We start from the raw sequence: 23191 nt of genomic DNA on the forward strand, positions 1-23191 counted from the left end.
AATCGTTTTTGAAACTTAACGCCATTTCTTTTCACCCTGTTAGGGATAACGGTCGTTTCTGAAATTGACAATATGGAAATCCTCCGGCTTCTCAAACGTACACAAATACATTTTTTATATTAGCAGTATATGTCGTTCACTACCAGCAGACGTTTTTACAAAGCAGTTTCGTTTTGGCCCCCACAGGCATGCGTGTGTAGTTGTATTATTTGCACTTTTAGATAAAGCAAAGCAAATGTGTGTACCATTGTGTGTGAGCGTGTGTGTGCGTACGTGCGTGTGTGTGTGTGTGTGTGTGTGTGTGTGTGTGTGTGTGTGTGTGTGTGTGTGTGTGTGTGTGTGTGTGTGTGTGTGTGTACATATATACACACACATATTGGAAACACAAAGAAGTGTAGCACTGCCCAACTTGCTACTTTATCAGAAGTAATTCCAGGAAGTGGGTGTGAAATCAAAAAAAAAGTGACACTAAAGGTGTTGCCCCAGTATGGTCACAGCCTCTGGCTGAAACCAATGAAAGTACGTGTGTGTGTGTGTGTGTACGAAGTTAAAAAGGTTTGCACTTTTAAACAAGGTGAAATGTGCTGTTAGTACAACGAGTACGTTTTGAGAAGGAATCAAAATGTAATTCTTCGGCAGGAGTCTAAATCAAGTTTCTTCGTTGAGACCGCTTAAGGAATATTATATACGTATTCATTCCAGCAAGTATCAAATTTTGAAATCATTGCAAATCTAATCAGATATGCCGATTGGGTCGCGTCTGAGATTCAATTAGTCTTCCTTTCATAGCTGTATAATATGGAAAATGGTGACTTATGACAAGCGTTTTTATTTCTCGAGTTAACGAATGAGCTTTTATGTGGTCGGTTGACATGCTAGAAATAAAAGCAAGATCTCAGTCGCAGGCATAGCTGTGCGTATAAGAAGCGCGCTTTGCAACTGCGTGTTTTCAGGTTCGGTTCCACTGCACGGCATCTTAGGCAAGTTTCATTTACTACTACACCGGGCTCGCCAATGCTTTGTGAGTGGATCTGGTAAGCGGAAACTGTTTGAGAGCCCTTATGAAATCGAGGTAAAGGGCAAAATAATTCTAAGACCCAGTACCATTGACGAAAAGAATCGAAAATTAAAACCAAACATATCTGTATCACAGGGATTTCGAACTTTGTGAATTATCACTTAGTATCTCATAAGTGAATCGTACTGACCCACAGCCAAAAGTTTGAGTCGTTTTGACTGTTATTTTTAGCATGCTGTTTACTACCACTATACTTGGTTATACTTCTACCGTACATGTAATATTTTAACAATTTTAAAAATATAATTCCTAATAATTTTTAATTATAAAAATATAATTGGATTTTTTTTTTTAACATTGAATGTTTTTTTAACATTGAATTATCACTTAGTATCTCATAAGTGAATCGTACTGACCCACAGCCAAAAGTTTGAGTAGTTTTGACTGTTATTTTTAGCATGCTGTTTACTACCAGTATACTTGGTTATACTTCTACCGTACATGTAATATTTTAACAATTTTTAAAATATAATTCCTAATAATTTTTCATTATAAAAATATAATTGGATTTTTTTTTTTAACATTGAATGTTTAGGAGGGTCCGTCCAAGTAAAATAGAGATCAAAAGGGTCCATAGTTAAAAAATGGTTGAGAAGGACTGTTTTAGAAGGACAGTTTATGAAAAGTTAGGGAAGAAAAGAAATGTGTACATATGTACGGCGTAATGTTGTCCGAGTATATTTGATTAAATGATAAGGTGTGAAACAGAGTCCTAGAAAAACGGTAGTGGCCTGCATCTGCGAAAGAATTGATAACAGCGAAGTCCTTATCGCCCGAGTATGCTGTAGCCATCAAGGGCTGTTGAAAGCTAACTGCGTTTGCAAGACTTTAGACCAGCGGCTCTCAACAAGGAGCCATGTGGCCCTTGCGGGGTCCATACAAGATTTTGTTATTCAAATTTATCTGCAATAAATTGGTTATACTTCTACCGTACATGTAATATTTTAACAATTTTTAAAATATAATTCCTAATAATTTTTCATTATAAAAATATAATTGGATTTTTTTTTTTTAACATTGAATGTTTAGGAGGGTCCGTCCAAGTAAAATAGAGATCAAAAGGGTCCATAGTTAAAAAATGGTTGAGAAGGACTGTTTTAGAAGGACAGTTTATGAAAAGTTACTCTGGCTGTGTGGTAAGTAGCTTGCTTACCAACCACATGGTTCTGGGTTCAGTCCCACTGCGTGGCACCTTGGGCAAGTGTCTTCTACTATAGCCTCGTATATATATATATATATATATATATGTATGTATGTGTGTGTGTGTGTGTGTGTGTGTCTGTCTGTCCCCCCAACATCGCTTGACAACCGATGCTGAAACCGGGAAACCGGGCCCATGAGCCTGGCTAGGCTTTGAAATGGCGACGTGTACGTGTAACATAGGGTAAGCATATTCATTATTTGTTGTCCTTCTTATAAGTACATATTTTATACTAGCAGATATTTTCTTCCGAAATTTAAAACCTACTTGTTTTTCCGTCGAGGGTTCATATGCCCCAATATTAGAATATTTTCCTTAGTCATTGCACGGTGATCGCTTACAAGCTTTTAGTTTATAAAATACTAGCAGTATAACCCGACCTTGTCCGGGTGTGACTTATTATGCCATCTACGATAAGTCTTGCTAGCTAAAAATCAACTAAAAAAGAAAGCCTTACAACGAAAAAACCCTTATGATGTAAATATGTTCATAATTCAAAAGACGATGAAATTAATAGGGAAAGTCTGAAGGCTGTTTTGCGTAAAATTATTAAACATACGTAAATTTCATCCGTGTAATTGGCTATAGAAATGCTTGTGCAAAACAACTTTTTGCGCTGCCCTGATTATACATAGCAGGGTAATCCCTTTTAGCAGGAGCTAGGACGGCAATTTCTGATGAAGCAATTGCTGGCGATCTGTTGCTACACAGTTTTACCAGAATTCTATCAGATTGGGCAGAAGATGTTGATGCACCATTTTGCATTATGTTCAAAATAGCTTCTGGAATGTGATGCATTACTGCAGTCTGTTGCTGTCATTTTAAACCGGTTGCTGTCTTTCCCCAGCAAACTCTCTTCTTTGGAGGCATAATCTATGTATATATTAAACAGAACAACAAAAGTTATAATAGATGGCAGTGTCGGTACTTTTCACATATCTGTAATTTTTCAGATTAACACCCGCACGATTACCCAACCCTAATCCTAACACTAACCCTAACACTAACCCTAAGCCCTAACCCTAACCCTAACCCTGACCCTAAAAACCGTAACCGTAACATTAATCCTAAACCCTAACCCTGACCCCCTAGTGAAAATCTTGGTAAATTTACAAAACATTGACGAACATGAGTTATATTTTACTGAATGATTGTGTACTTGCACGTGTATGCTTTTGAGAGAGCGAGAGAGGAAGAGGTAGAGAGGGGGAGAGAAAGGAATAGGGGTAGTTAAAAGTTTTCTTATGACTGCTTCTCTTCACTGCCTATTACTTCATTAGAAATCTAAGGATGCACATAAGCACATAATAGAGAAAAATGAAACAAATATGGACGACTTGCGCCGAAACACCACCGAGTGGGGAACACTTCTCAAAAATAACCTGCAGTTGTTTCCTTCAAAATTCCTACATGCTTGAAATGTACATACATCAAGGTACATTTGTACAAAATTTCATGAAAAAATATTCATTTTCCTGGAAGTTAAGTGGAATTTCCGAATATTGTACCCCACCCCTTCCAAAACACTTTCACCGAAAATTTTTGTACATTTGGAATCTACATAATAAATAATATATGACCTTCCCAAAGTTGGGGGATACAACTCTGTAGTTATGCCATCAATGTTTTGTAAAATATCACGATGTGAATGATTGTGTTTACTTCCTCTCTCGCTCTCTCAAACGTATACACATACGTTTGAGAGAGCGAGAGAGGAAGAGGGGGAGAAAGGAATAGAGATTGAGAGCAATGTGTATGTTGTTGTCACAGGTCATGTATGTGTGGTTGTGTGTGTTTTTACGTATCTATGTTATGAAAAATAGGTAAAGAATACTGAGATGAAAGTTTAATCTATGACGTTGTATGTATCACTTTCTCTCTCTCTCTCTCCCTCTCCCTCTTTTACTTTTACTCTCTATATTTTTATGTTGAGCGCGTGTGTAAGAATGACGTTCCAGGTAGCAGGGATGAAATATAAAAGTTGCTAGAAACAACAGCCAAATCTCCCTTAAATCACACAAAGTAAACGGAATTTAAAAAAATCTAATTACTGCACTGGAAAGTTCAGATCGAGAAAATTCCATTGATGTAAAAATTTTTACGAAAAAGTGGAAAATGTTGATTTCTATAAACATTCAAAAAGGCTTCACACAAACACACAATTTCAGATTTATATATTAAGATTATAAAGGTGGTGCTCCAGCATGGCCGAAGTCAAATGACTGAAACAAGTAAAAGAATAAAAGACTATTATTATTATTATTATTATTATTATTATTATTATTATTATTATTATTATTATTATCTATAGAATTGTAAAACTCGGCACCGCTTATCAAATCATCGAAGAAAACGCACATGCTTGTTAGATAGATAGATAGATAGATAGATAGATAGATAGATAGATAGATAGATAGATAGATAGATAGATAGACGCACACACGCGTGTGTATGTGTAAGGCTAGCAGAACGAAACTTTGAAGTCACTGGCACAACTATTCTTGTAAAAGTATACACAACGTATTGAGAAATCCTTCAGTCGAATGTAAAAAATCTTTTTGTTATAACTGGACACAAAACAAACTTTAATATATATACATATATATATAGATATAGATATATAGATAGATAGATAGATAGATAGATACATACATACATACATACATACATACATACATACATACATACATACATACATACATACATATATATGCATACATACATATATACATATATATATATGCGAGTAAAAATAAATACAAAAAAGGGGTTTTGTATGATTGTGTATAGAGGAATATATTATTTTGTTTAAAAGAATTCCAACACTGTCTGTTTTTTATGTTTTATTTATATTCCTGCAAAACCAATGTGGGATATAGAATATGGAATATACAATATATAATATAATATACAATATATAATATAAAATAAAAATGGATGGTACAATGAAATAAAGTATTGAATGTCTTATTGAATATATGGAATGTCTTATTGAATAGATGAAATATTGAGTGTTCAATATAAAGGATTAAATATATAAAGGCGAATACGTATTTTCAATACCTTGTGGCATTTCATCATGGCCGGTATGACAGACTGTAATAGATTGGTTGGTTTTCTGTCTTTTATACCAATTCCTTTGGACAGCAGCAGTATGTGTTTGGCTGTTCTTAGAAATGATGCCAAATTTATTTTTAGAAATGATGACATTTGAGAAATTGTTTTGTGTATTGGTTGTAGGGATAAGATTTTTAAACCCCATTAGGTGTTTGGCTATTCTTAGAAATGATGCCAAATCTATTTTTAGAAATGATGACATTTGAGTGATTTTTTGTGTTTTAGTTATAGGGATAAGATTTTTAAACCCTAAGTAAGATAAATTTAATCATCGTTTGTTAAGAGTGGGTTTGAATTTCTTAATAAAGTCCTTTTCTTTGCATTTTCTCTCAATTTCATTCTGGTTGTAAAGTTTATGGAATGGAAATATAATAAAAGTTTGATGACCACATGTTGCCAGATGGTTACTCAGTGGTATTTGGCGGACTTCTGGGTTTTTAATCTGTTGACGATGCACCCGTGAGCGTTCCAATAGTGCATTACCTGTCTGGCCAATGTACAGTTCTTCACAATTAGGACATTTGATGCAGTAGATTAGATTTCTACTTTTGCAGTTCATGTTCGCATTGGTGAATATTTTCCCTGTTTTTGTATTCATACATGGGCCGGTATGGATTGATCCGCATGTACCGCATCGGCTATCATTGCATTTGGATACAGTGAATGTTTGATTTTTGTTACTGAGGTCAAACCTTGCCTTTGTTAATTTATATGTATGTATATATGTATGTATGTATGTATGTATGTGTATATACATATATGTATGTATGTATTGTATATTTGTTGGAAGCTGACTATACAAATAATGAAAATACGAGCCACGTACAAAGTGAACTGAAGACATTTCGTCATGGAATTATTACAGAAACGTGTATACACATACAGTCTGTATATATATGTATATCAATGTATGTGTGAGAATGAAGAGGGGTGAAAAAGTGTGTGAGTGTGCGTGCGTGCGCTCGCGTGCTTGTATATGTTTGTGTGTCCATGTGTGTGTGTATGAAATGATTTGACGACGAAATATTTCCAGTGGATGTAACTGTTATTTGACGATAACTGAAAAGTCATAACTTCCTGCTGAGCATATGTTCATTCTCTGATTAGCAGAATCTACTGACACACATTAATCGTAAACACACACGCACACACACACACACATGTACACGCACATAGTTAAACAGCTTCCTTCCCTAATTCTCAGAATTTATTTACAGACGTACATTTGTACGAATGTATATATATATAACTACAAATGCATATATGTGCGTGTTTGTATATTATATTCATATATATATATATATATATATATATATATATATATATATATATATATATATATATATATATATATATATATATATATATATATATATTAATGTAGGGTGAGGCATTCTCGATAAACGATCCCCCTTCAAACGTACGATGTGCAACGGTTCAAATCACGAGAGTAACCGAAAAAAATAAAGATAAATCGTTAACTCCACGAACACGTCATTACCATCTGCCTAATTTCACTAGCGCCATAAAAACAATCCTGTAAAACATTGGGGACTTTTCTCTTGTACCTCGCATGTATGTACACGCATGAGCACACAAAATTGCATCTACATATGTACGAGGGGATGCTGAAAAGTTCCTGGCTTTAAGGGTATCGCGAAAGGCCTGGTTGGGGGCCCAATCTTCTGTGTTCTTTTACATTGCTTAGAAAATCTGAAGAATCAAGAGAAAAAATTTAACAAGCGTGATACACGAGAGGGTGATTAAAAGTTTTGGGATTTAAGGGTGTCGTGAAAGGTCTGGTTGGAGGCCCTACCTTCCGAGTTCTTGTATAGGGCTTAGAAAAACTGAAGGACCGCTGCAATAAGTGTGTGAATCTGAGAGGGGAATATGTTGGATGAAATCATAATTAACTCATCCTCCTGTATATTGTTTTACCCAAAGCCAGGAACTTTTCACACCCCTCGTATATGTGGGTGTTAGTGTGTGACTGTATGTGTGTGTGCGCGCAATATATTTACATGTTATACATCGGTTTACTATTGTGCATACTAATGTGTACAGCATTTTTCGTGAGTTCAACCAAAAGCTATGTAAGTCCCTAACCAATGGGCTTAAAGTGCCACTGGATGATGTACTCGTTCTCCTAAGTTCTCTGCATATTGGGAATAAAACGACGGGATAGTCACTGCTGGAACGCCTTTGATAAGAATCCTGCTCGATCAGGGCTGACCTGGGGCTACACAGCTACAGCTGCATTCTAAAGAAAATAATTCACAACATAACACCACTACCGTTTACTGAGAGGAAATATTCAATGTAGATCTTCAACCGGCTAGAAATAGCAGATAGATTGAAACAGCAACTGAAATGATGTTTGATTGATCAAGGCTAATTTATCTGAATTTATTTGGAACTTGGCCAACCTAGGCCAACCACTACCCTTCTGCATTGAGTACAATATTATTCATAGTAACATTCCTTTTTATGACCGTTAGTGGGTTTGGCTGCTATTTCTACATGGTCAAGCAGCTAAGAAGCCGTAGTCCAATGAGTGAAACCAGTAAAAGATAAAATTTAAATAAGAATATATAACAAATGAATTACCGTGAAGGAACCACAACAATGGTAAATTTTGATTTTGGCACCGAGCCATGCAGTTCTGTAGGAAGAAGAACAGGCAATTGAATCTAACTTGATATTATTAAATTAGTATTTGTTGTAGTAAAGACCTTCAGAGATAAAAGACAAATTAGATCCATGCCGGTTTTGAATACATTATCATTTCAGTTAGCAGCAGCAGTTAAAGTGTCTAAATTATCAAATAAACTTAACCAAGACGAAAATCATCCCGTATTTTTAGGGAACTAAGTAGGGCTACATCATCTTCAGCAAGCAATGTGTTTATTCTTTAATGAAAATGGTAAGACTTGAGGGAGATCTAGCGTTGCGTTGCTATATCTAGCAGATTCTCGATCATGTGGAGCAGTGGATATCATCCGGGATTCATATGGCCCCTGAGGGTCCAAATAAGATTTGGAGGGGTGGGGAATGTAACAAAATAGTAAACTGGAGGTCAATAATGATATTTTAAGAGGCTCTGAAAAAATATTTCTTTAGATGTATGTATTGGTAGTTATTGCAAGAAACAGCTGGATCTCTTTCTCTAACATTTTACATTGTTGAACCGACACAAATGAATGTGTGAAAAACAAATAGGAATTTTGAAAGAAGATTCTGTAAAACTGGTTTTTAAACATCGAATGGCTATGGGGGTTCAGATTAGTAATCAAAGGAGTCCATAGATGAAAAAAGATGGTTAAGAACCCCTGATGTAGAGGCTCTCTTGATAAATAACAATCCAACCCCATGGATTAGCAAAATTGTTAGTGTCTCGGACATCGTACATATAATGCCTTGCGCTTTCTGTTCTCACTCTTTGCGTACTGAGTTCAAATACTACTTGCTCTCACCCAACCGCTTACCGCAAGGAAAAGATTTGTTCAGGACCCGGCTAATAGCGATTGGTTGATAGCCCTAACGCTGACCGAGCGACGAATCGATTGAACAATAAACTTCTTTTTAGATCTATGCATTATTTCAATTTGTTACAGTAACGGTACATTTAATTATGTCTATTGTTGTTGTTGTGGTCGTTGTGGTTATGGTTGTTGTTGATGTTGCTGTTGCTGATATTTTGTTGTTGTTGTTGTTGTTGTTGTTTTGCAACCCTGGGTCGACTTCGATCGAGCAAACGGATTATCAAAGAGGTGTTCTACATATGATTAGCACGTGTTTCCTTTCTTGTCCTTTTATTTATTTATTTTTTTGACATCTAGGATGTATGCATTCATATACACACACACATGCACAAAGTGCGTATCCCGATTCTTTTTTTTTTATTATTATTATTATTATTATTATTATTATTATTATTATTATTATTATTATTATTATTATTATTATTTTCAAAGAGATACATAGTGTTCCTGCCTGCTTGATGTAAAAGGGAACTAAAAGAGTGGGTTTTAAGTAGGATATCCGGTCCTAAAACACTGTTTCAAAAAGAAAAGTCCCATCCAACCCATAGCAGCATGGAAAAGCGGACGGGAAAAACGCTGATGATGACGACGACGACGACGACGACGATGATGATGATGATAGGGATTTACACAAAGTTATGCTGTCACGTAATCACATACACACACAGGCGCAGATATACCAAAAGAAACACACATAGAATAATATTTTCTGCACCCCTATCATAGGAACTAAATAACACAACGTGTACACATACATGCAAACATACATACATACACACATACATACATACACACATACATACATACATACATATATACATACATACATACATACCTATAGCTACGTACTCACAAACACACACGCACAAAGACACAATGACCTTCACACACATATTGTAACATTTTCCTATGTGCCTGCATTAAATACTCACATATCTATACACAATAACGATACTCACACACACATGCTCACACACGTATATACACGCACACACACGTAATATACGTATATACATAGTACGCAGCTTTGTGTGCCTAAAACGCCCTGCATAAACTTAAAAGCTACATATATACATATATATGTATATATAATATAAATACGTGCATCAAACAATCACACGCACACACACATACATACTCACTCACACACACACACGTACAAACAGATATACACACGTTATAACATAACACTATTGTGTGACATCAAATATAATCATTTCGCTGTCGCCACAACATATGCTAATACGAAAGCACCAGATAACTTCTGCAGTATTTCGCTATTTCAGCTTCATTTCTCATTCACTTCCAACTGGTTACCAACTCCATTTCGTTTTAATAATGTCAATTAGGTCTTTTCCGCTGCTAAACGTTTTTTGTTTTTTTTTTTGTTTTTTTTTTCAGCTAAAACAAAGAACTGGCGCATAAATAAAAGGATTTGCCAATACTTTAAGCGCTTGTCTCAGTAGTGACACAGTTAATATTGGAATGAACTATGTTGTGTTAGATGTGGAAGGAAGGAAAAATAAACGCACGTAGCTATGTGCGTGTGAGCTTGTGTTCGTGTGTATGTGTCTGTATGTGTGTATGCATGTGTGTGTATGTGTATGTACTTATATATCTATATACACATAAATATGTATTTAGACATGCATATATGTACATTCATAATATAAATATAGATAGATAGATAGATAGATAGATAGATAGATAGATAGATAGATAGATAGATGGATGGATGGATGGATGGATGGATGGATGGATGGAAATACATGCGTATATATATATATATATATATATATATATATATATATATATATTTATATATATGTTTACATACATATATATGTGAATGTACGTATATGTGTGTGTGTGCATGCATGTGTGTATGTGTGGGTGTGGGTGTGGGTGCATGTGTACGCGCACATACAGACACATGGTATCTTAATACTCGTGTATCGAGTTTTACGCCATCACGATCTTCAGATAAGAACTGTTTTAATTTGGTTTGGCATATATTTATAATCGTTCTTGTGGCTGTAATCTTTTGCGTCTGCCGATTGCCCATTACTATTGCCACTATTTATCTTATGTAAGGCGGTGAGTTAGCAGAATCGTTAGCACGCCGGGTGAAATGCTTAGCAGTATTTCGTCTGTCTTTACGTTCTGAGTTCAAATTCCGCCGGAGTCAACTCTGCCTTTCATCCTTTCGTGGTCGATAAATTAAATACCAGTGGCGTACTGGATTTGATCTAATCGACTGCCCCCGCTCACCAAATTTCGGGCCTTGTACCTATAGTAGACAGGATTATTTATCTTAAGTAAGGCGGTGAGCTGGCAGATTCGTCAGCACGTCGGGCAAAAGGCTAAGTGATATTTCACCCCTTACTATGTTCTGATTTCAAATTCCGCCGAGGTCGACTTTGCCTTTCATTCTTTCGGGGTCGATAAATTAAGTACCAGTGGTGTACTGGGGTCGATATACTCGACTATTCCCCTCTCCAGAAATTTCAAGCCTTATGTTTTTAGTAGATAGGATTATTTATCTCATGTCGTGGTGTTATATTTCTTAACTTTGTTTATGACTTTGTTCATATTTGTATACAATTATATGCGTACGTCTGACTATATGTATCTCTCTCTTTTTTTCTCTCTTTCTCTCTCTCTCTCTATCTCTCTCTCTCTCTCTCTCTCTCTCTCTCTCTCTCTCTCTCTCTTTGCATACATACATGCACACACATACACACACACACACAGACATATACATGTGTATTCATTTCCACTCTATACTAAAATGGACGTCACCTAACACGAGTAGCTTATCTTTGTTCTACCGTTTGTTTCCATCTTTACACGTGTTAGACTATATACAATTAGATGGAGTACGCATTTGATCAGAGTAGCCGCCATTTTAGCGGGCAAGCTATTTTGCGCAAGTATTCTATCTTTACCAGAGCTCTACCATTGTTAATGCATTCCTAGATACATTTTGTATTAAAATAAAAGACTAGATGATCCTAGCTAAAAGTAAAATTCAAGATCCCAAAACAATCTGACTTGGGAGCCTATAAAATTGTAATTACACATTGGATAAGACTGAACAAAATATACCACGTGTGAACAGAATATGGGCTAAATATAGCTGATTACATTTTAAGTCATAAGCCTTACATGATCAGAGCTGAACAAAATCACCGTCAAAAACATAAACCAACGAAGTAGCTTCTATGCTGTCGATCGATCTGCTGAAAATTTTAGCCAAATCTCTCTTAAAGCATGCTGTACATTCTTAGAGTGGAGGTGCAATGGCCCAGTGGTTAGAGCAGCGGACTCGCGGTCATAGGATCGCGGTTTCGATTCCCAGACCGGGTGTTGTGAGTGTTTATTGAGCGAAAACACCTAAAGCTCCACGAGGCTCCGGCAGGGGATGGTGGCGAACCCTGCTGTACTCTTTCACCACAACTTTCTCTCACTCTTACTTCCTGTTTCTGTTGTGCCTGTAATTCAAAGGGCCAGCCTTGTCACACTGTGTCACGCTGGATATCCCCGAGAACTACGTTAAGGGTACACGTGTCTGTGGAGTGCTCAGCCACTTGCACGTTAATTTCACGAGCAGGCTGTTCCGTTGATCTGATCAACTGGAACCCTCGATGTCGTAAGCGACGGAGTGCCAACAACATTCTTAGAAATGGATATATATTTTAGATAATGTAGGCCTAGATACAGTTGATAAAATAGGATGGGTACGGCTGAAATGTCTTTGATTATAATGTCTACTCGATCAGGGCTAAACTGGGACGTCAGTGGCATCGTGGTAACCTTTATTTCTACACGAGGGTGACTAGGACAATGCGAATAAATGTGTTACTCTTTGCCTAATGCTGCGATTAAATACCTCAGCCTAGAAAAATATGTAATAACTTACTTAACTTCTAAAAGGGATGAATTACCAAGAAGAAAAAGATAAACAATAATTCCAGTGACAGTGTAGAAGTAGTAGAAGAAATACAGCAAAGGAAAGAGAGAGTGAGAGAGAGAGAAGAGAAAGAGGAAGAGAAAAGACGAAACAGAGAGAGGGATATATAGAGAAGTCGAAACAGAGAGATAGAGAAAACGAAATAGAGAGAGAGAGAGTGAGAGAGAGAGAGAGAGAGAGAGAGAGAGAGAAAGAGAGAGAGAGAAAAGAAAAGTGTGAAGTCACAGAGATTCATTAATATATATAAATTGGAATGGTTTTATTACAGATAATTATACCGTCATGGATTGATTTATAGGCAAGAGGCGATTCACCAGATTTTTACAATATCTCTCTCTCCCTATCTCTCTATCTCTCTCTCTCCGTCTCTCAGTCTTCTGTCTACTCCCTGCTCATTGATATATATATATATATATATATATATATATATATATATATATATATATATATGAACAGATATGTATACATACATGCCTACATATAGACAGATAGACAGATAGACAGATAGATAGATATCAATACATATATATGTATATATATACAATATATACAATATATATATATATATATATATATATATATATATATATATATATAAATAATAATAGATATATATATATATATACATGCATATATGTATAGTTTTTAAGTCTAGTAATAAAAGATAATTTTACATTAAAATGAAAGATGACTCATTTGTAGAGAACGTATTTTTTTTACATGAATAGTACTGACAGTGACTTCGAAGTTTCGGCCTGCTTAGTTCTAGCTTACCCAAAGGCAGTGAGCTGGCAGAAACGTTAGCACACCGGGCGAAATGTTTAGCGGTATTTCGTCTGTCGTTACGTTCTGAGTTCAAATTCCGCCGAGGTAGACTTTGCCTTTCATCCTTTCAGGGTCGATTAAATAAGTACCAGTTACGCACTGGGGTCGATATAATCGACTTAATCCCTTTGTCTGTCCTTGTTTGTCCCCTCTATGTTTAGCCCCTTGTGGGCAATAAAGAAATAAGAAACGTTAACACGCCGGGCGAAATGCTTACCGGTTTCTCCTCTGTTTTTGCGTCCTGAGTTCAAATTCCGTCGAGGCCGACTTTGCCTTTCATCCTTTCGGGGTCGATAAATTAAGTACCAGTTGCGTACTGGTGTCGATCTAATTTCGGGCCTTGTGCCTTGAGTAGAAAAGAACCCAAACAGTTTACGTTTTCAAGTATACATGTGTATATTTAGTATATATAATATAGTATAACACCGTATATATTACATACACACATGTGGTATACATATTTATACTTATGTACACACACACACACACACACACACACACACACACACACACACACACACACACACATACACCATTCATGCATGTGGTAGATGCATTGAAATGTTTAAAGATACAATTAACCGTATGTAAGAAAGTCAATATGGAAACGATGTATGTATGTATACACATACGTGTGAGTGTGTGTGTATGTGTGTGTGTGGGGGGGTGTATACCAAGTACACAATTCTACAATAGACATTATGAACTCATGATGGCGGTGGTGAAGATGGTGGAAGCGGTTGTAGCGGTGGTGATGGCGGAGGTTGGTGAGATGTAACGTTAAAACTGATTACTAAGTGAATGCAGATGCCATGGAAATCATTGTGGTCACTGGGTACGAAATTATGCGCTGTTTTTGCTGTGTGGGAACCGAGCCAAAGGCAGCAGCTACAGAGACAACTTTAGCAGCAGAAGCAACAGCAACACAAGCGACAACAGCAACAGCAGCAGGAGGTGCAATTTATGTGACATCAACAGCCAACAGCAGTAGTGATAGTTGCTGCTTATTGCAAGTCAGTCGTCATGGAACAGACCAATCATGTATAAAAGCATCCTGTATTTTTTAGGGATTGGAGTAAGACTGCGATATATTCAATCTAGCAAATGTGTTCGTTCTTAATTGGAAATGGGTTTGTACGATTTAAGGAAGATGGTAGTCTGTCGCTTACGACGGCGTGGGTTCCAGTTGATCCGATCAACCGATTAACCTGCTCGTGAAATTAGTAATATTGTCAGTTTGGTGTAACCACAGAGAGCTTATGAAGTATTTTGCCCGGAGTGATAACCCCTCACTATTTGTTCTATATATACTGGAGCGAAGACATGTTACGATACAGTTAGAGAAATTTGAAAAGACAACACGAAACCGGTTATTTCTCCAAACACAATGTTTCTATACACAAAATGTTATAACATTTTTCTGACATAATTTAAATATATACTTTAACCATGTAACACAAGCCTTCTGTAGTTTTTCACTCTTGTTTATCTTATATATATATATATATATATATATATATATATATATATATATATATATATACATACATATATTGGGTTGGTGCATAATTATTGCGGCTTTTTTTTTTTTTAACAAATTTTATTCAACAAAAATATTAACAATATTTAACAAAAACATCTTTAAATGATGGTATGGCCGTCTGCCAAGCAAATGGGAAACAGTAGTTGAAGTAGATGGTGAATATGCTCCGGAATAATCATTTAAAGATGTTTTTGTTACATGTTGTTATTGTTTTTGTTGAATAAAATTTGAAAAAAAAAAAGCCGCAATAATTATGCACCAACCCAATATAAAATAATAGAAAATTTAGACAAACACGTATAATTAGATTAGTGTGTTTAAATATTGAGTAGAGCACCGGCACAGTTTAGGCTATCTGTTGTCATCCGTAGTTGTGGTACACTTCAGTTTTCGAATTAGACTTTTATTAGGTACAACATACGTTCCAACCCATCGGTCTGGATCTCTTCTCTTCAGGTATATTGATAAAGAAGTCTCACTAGAGATTTTTTGTGTCGGCTGGCTTGTTATATGCCTATCCATACATACATAAATACATACATACATACATACATACATACATACATACATACATACATATGACGAGGGAAGGTAGAAAATTGTTGTCATAAGTGTATTACAGTGAAATCTAAACCGGAATCTCGTAGATGTGATACAAACTTCGTAACCACATAACCATGTTTGCCCCAATTTTTTTCTCTCTGCCTTTTTCTTTTTATACATATAAACTTGTATCACAGCCAATCCGCCAACCTATGACATGTGGAAAAACTTGTTAGGAAGAATAGAATTTCACCAAAAAAAAAAAAAGCGCTCGTCTTACTACTCAAGAAAAGAAAAAGCAAATAAACTAAAAGCAAAAATGATGCAAATCGTATTAGATGTTGTCTATCTTTAGCAAAATGGAAGGACACCTGAAACGGAAAAAGAAGCTAAATCTCGTTCAAATCATACCTTGCCGTTTAAAAGAAAAACAGGGAACAGTAGGCTGTTAGATAGTTTTCTTGATATCCTTAAAAAGACAGGATTGATATCCTGTCTTTGTGTAGTCTTTGATCAGAGGTGTACTCAGTCTTGATTAACCTAGAGTGTTAATCTCTCTTAAGCCAAACCCTACTCTGAAAGCAGCAGAACATGGTTGGATTTTAGAGTTTCTCAGTGAAGCATTAGTGGACAGAATCACTTGAGGGTTATTTGTAATAGTCTTGTTGGTTGCTGTTGTTGTTGTTGTTGTTTAATCTTTAGTCACTCTTGATAGGGCAAATGTTCAATAAAATATCCTATCGTGTCCCTCTAAGATTTGTTTGTATGTTCAGATTTAGTTTATCCAAGACCACATTATTCCAATGTGGGTCCTTTTTTAAAAAGTTATGATGAGATTTAAGGGAGGTTTGGCTGATATTTCTAATAGTTCAAGAAGCTGTGTAGAGATTCCTTCCATGGCCGGTGATCCGTTGCCAAACGTATTAGTTATGAGATAAGAACTATCGACTCACTAGTCGCCATGTTGGCATATTACCAACATGACGAATTACGAATCTTTGATCCGAGAATAACATTAATTAGCCTAATAATCTCTCGGTATATTAGACTACTAGCTTAGTGATCAATTAATTAGTTGATCTATTAATCCTCATTATACCAGAAGCTAATTACGTGACTCATGAGTAAAAAGTACTTGGATTAAAACACACTATAATTATCTGACTAACTTAATCCGCAATAATTATTTAATCCTTAAGTTATTTGTGATTATTATTTAATTCCACCTTAATTGCACGTGCTTGATTCTCAATTAGTTAATTGGAAAAACAAACATTTGTCGTCACCTTCTCCACAGCTGCCTCCATCGCCATCACTACGAATGTTTTTTTTTGTTTTTTGATTTTTCCTGAATAGAAAGGAACGCCAGTTCATAGTTCAGCATGGCTTAAATTTCACCAAAGACGAACTGGTTAAATTTAACAGAAGCAGTGAAGATAAGTAGACACAGCACAGAAACCTGATTGCAGTGATTGTGGTAGAAGAGGAATTCGTGAACAGGAATGTCTGTGAAAGTATAATAGGATCATGTGTTAATTATTAGCCAGCCTGCTTAAAAAAGTAACTTATAGCTGCAGGCCCCGTTTGTTTTTAATCTGTTCATAACATCGGCGGCGCTATTCCAGCTAGCTTTTGCTATTTACTGGAAATAATTAACAGTTTTCACTAGTCGACCTAAGATTCAGATTACAGCTAATTGCCTTGAATAATTAGGCAATGACATAATTCTACCATATAATTAGCTGAAATAATTTATCTGGTTATGTTATCTTATCGGATATTTACCCTAACTAATTAATAGATTATAGACCATTCGATCTAATTACTGCACATATGGTTCAAATTACATGCTTCCACGGGTAATTTAGAAGTGGCAGTTAACTTATAGCGTAATTCTGTTTATTATTAACCCAACGTGATTATAATCTGGATTATCTTGCCTGCCGAGATAATTAATTATCCGACCTAATCTACCCGATCAGGTTGAATAATTTTTTATTACTACAATTGGTTTTGTAGAAAATTTGACCACTATTTCATGTAGGTCATGAGACTATGTAGACATGTCTTCAATGGTTTGGTGATCCACTGCCAAGGGTACGAGTCATGTGATTAAAACTATCAACACAGCGTTCGTTATATTAGCACTTTGTCAAAATGATCAATAATGACACTTTGGTCCTAGAATAACAGTTAATTAGCTTAATAATCTATAGGTATATGACACTGATAACTTAGAGATTTATTAATTACACTGTCTATTAATACTCATTATACCGGAAGCTAATTAAACAGAGGAATATATAGAACAATATAGAAAATATAGACTAGCTCTACGAAAGGAGTGTATATCTAATCTTATTTTAACTTTGGGGAGAATAAACTAATCTAACAACCGAAGCATCACGATTTCAAGCAGTGTTGTGAGGAAACAAACTTTTAGATCAGTTCAAATATGTTTGACACATATCTGACCTGTACAAAGACTGTATTCGCTGCTGTTTGCACGCACACACGCACACACGCACACATATTAATGTTTCTTTTTGTGTCAAGCTATATATAAAAATCAATTTAACATGAAACTGAAGGATACCTTTTTAGTTGAGAATATATTTAATAACTTTACATTCTGACGAAGATGACGAAGATGAACAAGCCGAAACTGGAAAGCTCGTAAAAATTAATATATTTATAAAATACGTATGTATGATATGATATGATATATGATATATGATATGATACGATAGATAATATAATATTGCTAAATATGATGGGAATTATAACATAAGATTAAAATCCGAAACCATGCATTGCTGTAATGAATTAACTCAATATACAAAATCCCTTCTTTCCTTCATAAGGAGGTGCAAACCCGGGTTCAAATTTTTTTACAAACAAGGTCGATTTTTTTTTCTATCTTAATATTAAAACAAATGTGCAGGCGCAATGGCTCCACGAGGCTCCGGTAGGGTATGACGGCGAACCCTGCTGTACTCTTTCACCACAACTTACTCTCACTCTTGCTTCCTGTTTCTGTTGTGCCTGTAATTCAAAAGGGTCAGCCTTGTCACACTGTGTCACGCTGAATATCCCCGAGAACTACGTTAAGGGTACACGTGTCTGTGGAATGCTCAGCCACTTGCACGTTAATTTCACGAGCAGGCTGTTCTGTTGATCGGATCAACTGGAACCCTCGACGTCGTAAGCGACGGAGTGCCAACAACAATTAAAACAAACACAGGTATAATAATCCTTTCTCTAAAAGGCACAAAGTCTGTAATTTGAGGGGAGGGAACTAGTCGATTAAATCGACCGAAGTGTTTCACTAGTACTGAGTTTATCGACCCTGAAAGGATGAAAAGCAAAGTCGGCCTCGGCAGGATTTGAACTCAGAACGTAGCGACGGGCGAAATACCGCTAAGATTTTCGTCCAGCGTGCTAAAGATTCTGCCAGCTAGCTGCCTTTTTAACACAGGTATAATAACGATAATTTTTATGACATTTGGACGTTAATCAAATCAGATAAATTCAATAATGGAAAAGTAATGTTTCATATCAGATCAAAAATGTTTCTTCGCTCGTTCGTTTTGGCAATGAAGTTTCTCAGGAGGATGTTCAAAGCATTTTCATCGCTCCACAAAAATTCTAAGGCGTGCGCTTGCGCTCCCTGGCTCCGAACCTATGACAGACAGACAGATAGATAGATAGATAGATAGATAGATAGATAGATAACAAGATAGATAAAGTTTCTTTATTAGCCACACAGGGCCGAACACAGAGAGGACAAAATACAATGCAGAGCTTTTCTTTTCGGAAAAAAAAACCATCAAAAGGGATCGTGTATCACAGAAAAATTTTTAAAATGTAAGAAGCAAGATTAGGTTTAACCGTGGAATGAAAAGCCTACGGAAAAGACTACAGTAACCTTAGGCAAGGAGGGAACAGACACATGAAAGCAAAAGTGCTCTCTCTCTCTTTTCGATTTACAGGATCATGCTCAAAGTGGTTTCATCACTCGCACGCACCATCTTTGCCACCTTTTATTGAAACTTTCACGAGACAAAACTTGCCTCTCTATTCTCACCTTCCTTTTCAAGTGGTACTTGAAAAAGTTGATGAGCGATTGGCCAGAGAGGTAAGTGTTTGTCTCTAAACCTTTCGCTCGAGTCCACTACACATATTTTTTCACCATGGCTACCAGTACGATTAAAACTGCCTTACCTTCCCGGTTAAGGGAAAGATAGATAGTTAGTTAGATAGATAGATAGATAGATAGATAGATAGATAGATAGATAGATAGATAGATAGATAGATGGATGGATAGATATCTTTTTATTATAGCCACACAGTGCTAAATACAGAAAATGGACAAATTACAATGTAGAGCTTTTCTTGGGGGGGGGGGGGAAAGGGGGGATAATTTCGATCAAAAGGGATCGCGGAAAAAAAAGGGGGGGATTTCGATCAAAAGGGATCGCGGGGAAAAAAAGGGGGGGTGATCAATAGGGATCGTGTATCACAGTCAATGTAAAAAAAACGGGGAACAGATTAGGTTTATCCGTGGAGAGAAAAGCCTACGGAAAAGACCACGGTCACCTCAGGCTTCTTTTTTTAAAGGTACATGAAAGTAAGTACCTTCTCTCTTTTTGTCTCTTTTTGTTACAAGTCTATGCTTAAAATGGTGTCGTCTTTCATTCTTACCATTCTTGCCACATTTACCCATTTTTTATTGAAACTTTCATTCGACAACACTTTCCTCTCTATCCTCATCCTCCTTTTCAAGTGGTACTTGAAAAAGTTGATGAGGGACTGACCAGAGAGGAAAGTGTTTGTTTGTAGACCTTTCAAACGTGACCACCACACGCATTCTTTTGCCATAGCTATCAGTGTTACAAAAACCGTTTTTCCTTCCCGTTTAAAGGAAGGTGGCGGAACAATATTCACGATAGACTCGGCTGATAAGTGGGCTCGTCCCACACGCGACAACAGCCGTTCGACGAAGGTCCACAGCTCTGAAATATCTGGACACTGCACGAGTGCGTGCAGAACGGTTTCGTCGCTCTGACCGCATCTCAGGCAGGTCGGTCCGGTGGTTTTCGAACCGTGTCTGTAGATTTTCTCTCGAACTGGTAGTGCGTCCCGATAGCATTGCCAAGCCAGGGATCTCTGGAAATTATCCATAGGCCCCGGCCCGAACGTCGTCTTGAAAAGGCGGATTAGGAATTTCTCATCGACACCCAGGTTTGCCCCGAGAGTGTCGTCAAACCTCCCCTCCACTAGTCCTCTATAGAACGCATTGGTCGTTTGGAAGTTGCACAAGTTTGATCCCGGACGGCAGAGCTGTTGTAGAGCTTGGCGACACTCGCGGTGCCAATCGCTCAGTTTCAGATAGATAGATAGATAGATAGATAGATAGATAGATGTGGTACGTCGAGTGAAATTTGAAATTGTAAGTTGTGCCCGATGATACTCAAAATTTGTAATATGAGCTGGATAATACTATGCAGTTCACCTGACAAAGCTTTGACATAAAACAGTCTCCATCCTTCATTATTCGTATATGCAATATGGTTAGACGTTGAGTTTTTTTCTTACTTCATATTGGTAAAGACTACTATAAACACACACACACACACACACACACACACACACACACACACACATACACTCACACACACACTCACACACACACGCACACGCACATACATATACACTTACCCACTCATATTCAGTAATTTTCACTGAAATTTTTGACTAAAGATATTCGTAGAGAAAAATTTAAACCAACGTAAGGCCACACACACGCAGTTTAACCCGTCACACGTGCTCTCAGAGCAACAGCTGTGTTTTCTTTTGTAGAACATTGAATACAATATTAAAATTTTTTTTTTTTTTAATAGGTCTGTTCTTTTTCATAAAGACAAAACAAATAACATGGTGATTTAAGTGCAGTTTTTAAAGTACTGTGTTGATATAATCGGCTTAAAACTTTGAAAACAGGGCCCGAACTTAACCGCAGTTTACTAAGTGAAACCCCCCCATCAGCCCACAAAAATAGAATTAATAGGCGCAGGCGTGGCTGTGTGGTAAGAAATTTGCTTCCCAACCTTATGGTTCCGGGTTCAGTTCCACTGCATGGCACTTTAGGCAAGCGTCTTCTGCTATAGTTTTGGGCCGATTAAAGCTTTGTGAGTGGATCTGGTAGAAGGAAACTGAAGGAAGCCCGTTATATATATATATATATATATATATATATATGCAAAATATATATATTCTATCGAAATGATTCTTTAGCTAAAACATAGGTGCTATCAAAATAAAATCAGAGAGCTTATGTCATACTCAGAGACACAATGAACTACTACTACTGGTAGCAATAGTAGTGGTAATTATTGGTATAGCTATTATTGTCGGTGCTGTTGTTGCAGCTGCTGCTACTGCTGCTGTTCTTGGTGGGGTTGTAGTTTTGCCCCATGTTCACCCTAAGCGAGAAGTGCATAATGAAAGACTCTTCATTCGTCACCATTCCTCGTGTATTTTTTCTGATATATTGCGCTAGCTAAGGCAATATCTTCCACTGCATCATTTTTTTTATTTAGACTCATTTGAGGGAATTTTGGTCACTATTTCTAACAGGTCCAATGACCACATAGTGACTCCTTCGCTGGTAATCGTTACTATTGTTTAATCCCATATTATCCCTGAACGAAATGCGCAAATGCATTAGCAAAGGCATTCGATCTGTGGCATCTGGCTTTATTTTTGTTTTGTTTTTATTATCAATAACTGACTCAGGCGTGCCTTCCTAACAACATGGATCCTGGTTCAGTCCCACTGCATGGAACACATTGGGCAGGTACTTTCTACTAATGCTCTGGGAAGACCGAAGCCTTGTAAGAGGATTTGGTAGGCGTAAACTGAAACAAGCCCGTAGTGTGTGCGTGTATGTGTGCGTGTGTGTGTGTATGTATATGTGAGTGTGTATGTATGTGTGTGTTTTTCTGGCTTTGTTTTCCAACACCGCTGACGACCGGTGTTAGTTTGTTTACGTCTCCGTAACATAGCGGTTCGGCAAATGGGACCAACAAAATAAAGCCAGACTATAAAGAATAAGTACTAAGGTCGATTTGTTCGACTGAGCCTTTCAGGGCATTGTCCAGTATGGCTGCAGTCTAATGACTGAAAAAGATAAATTTAAAAAAAGGTACATTATTCAACATGTCCTTTAAAAAAAACAGTATGATGTGATATGCAGAGGAGGTGACTACTATTTCTAGCAAATCGAACGACTTTGTAGACGCTCTTTCTGGATCTACCTTTGGACACCGCCATATAAGCATCTTTCCTTTTTTTTTTATGTTGGCGA

General features: G+C 36.7%; 1 protein-coding gene across 4 annotated transcripts in view; it reads left to right on the forward strand.

Annotated features, from left to right (window-relative positions):
• LOC106868708 (uncharacterized) overlaps positions 1-23191 on the forward strand; it is a 244967-nt gene that overhangs the window by 127536 nt on the left and 94240 nt on the right. The window lies entirely within an intron of this gene.

The sequence above is a fragment of the Octopus bimaculoides genome, chromosome 3, assembly GCF_046866305.1.
Source record: "Octopus bimaculoides isolate indiv1 chromosome 3, ASM4686630v1, whole genome shotgun sequence".
Taxonomy (NCBI): domain Eukaryota; kingdom Metazoa; phylum Mollusca; class Cephalopoda; order Octopoda; family Octopodidae; genus Octopus; species Octopus bimaculoides.